We start from the raw sequence: 1,592 nt of genomic DNA, 5'->3' as shown, positions 1-1,592 counted from the left end.
GTTTTGTGACTTTAAAGAAAATTGGAAGATTGATAATACAACTGATATGGCACAAGAGGAAGGTTTATATAGCCGAATATTCAAAAACAAGAATGGAACATGGTATAAGACCTCCATGTTTGGTTGCATGCACAACTGCGAACTGCCAGCCAACACAGACACTGCACTAGCTGCCAGAATGCAGTACACCAGGAATGGGACGGCTTTTAAAAGGGGAATTTAATAAGTTGCTAGTTTACATTCTAAGGCTAAGAAAATGTCCCAAGTAAAACAAGTCTGCAGAAATGTCCAATCAAAGGCATCCAGGGAAAAGATACCTTGGTTCAAGAAGGCCAATGAACTTCAGGGTCTCTCTCTCAAGTGGAAGGACACATGGTGAACACAGTCAGAGTTCCTTTCTCATCTGGAAGGGCACATGGCAAACACGGCATCATCTGTTAGCTTCTTCTCCTGGCTTCCTGTTTCATGAAGCTCCCCGGGAGGCATTTTCCTTCTTCATCTCCAAACGTTGCTGGCTGGTGGGCTCTGCTTCTCGTGGCTATGTCGTTCTGCTCTGCTCTCTCTGAATCTCTTTTATTTTCCAAAATGTTCCCTCTTTTATAGGACTCCAGAAACCTATCAAGACCCACCCAAATGGGTGGAGACATGTCGTCACCTAATCCAGCTTAACAACTACTCTTGATTAAATCACATCTCCAGGGAGATGATTTAATTACAGTTTCAAACATACAGTATTGAATAGGGATTATTCTGCTTTTATGAAATGGGATTTAGATTAAACTATGGCTTTTGTAGGGGACATACATCCTTTCAAACCAGCACAGACACTCCCAAAATATGAATGAATTTGAACCTCATAATTCCTTTTAAGTTTGGGTTAATAAATCTGAGCTTAGACTGATGAGTTCTACGGACACAGAAGAGGACAGATTATGTACCACAAAGTGATCTCCTGAAGGAGCTCACAGTTTAGCAAGAAGGTGAAAACTAAATGGCAGGCAAAACAAGTGGAGGAGAGATGGCGGATTCCTGCCATGCAGGCTCCTGCTCACCAAAGGGCAGGCGTCTCCACTTGATAGCAGTGAACGAAAAGGAATGCTTGGGGTCCTTCTCAACCACTACCTCCACAGGATTGGAGCGACTATGCGAGACAAAAACTATTCTCCATGCATGAGCTAGAGGGTTGTTGGGTATGAAGACTTTGGGAACCTAAGTTTAGTGGAAGCTTGGAGGATACAGATTACTGTGAGTAGGAGCAGAGTTAAGAAAAGGCTGGAGATGAGCCTAGAGAAATGCCTCATTTTCTGCAGGGAGAACTGCTGTGACCCAAATCACCAAGCGAGGAAGCAGAAAGGGCCCAGCAGGGCTGGGGAGAGACCAGGGTGTGGGGTCCACAGACTGTGCCATGCCCAGAGACAACCGGTGAGGGTGGACCCGACAAAGGATGATCTGGCAAACTCAGGATGAACCAAGACACAACCCACTCTGGGTTATCAAGCATGGCCTTTATGAGATGCCTGTGCCCAAGTGAAGAAAGGACATCACTGGAGAATGCTGCTGTGAATTTACAACATGACCAAGGGGGAGCTGAG

Source organism: Tamandua tetradactyla, chromosome 1 (genome assembly GCF_023851605.1).
Source record: "Tamandua tetradactyla isolate mTamTet1 chromosome 1, mTamTet1.pri, whole genome shotgun sequence".
NCBI classification, from domain to species: domain Eukaryota; kingdom Metazoa; phylum Chordata; class Mammalia; order Pilosa; family Myrmecophagidae; genus Tamandua; species Tamandua tetradactyla.
The sequence above is the reverse complement of the archived record's forward strand: the minus strand, read 5'-3'. Positions refer to the sequence as shown.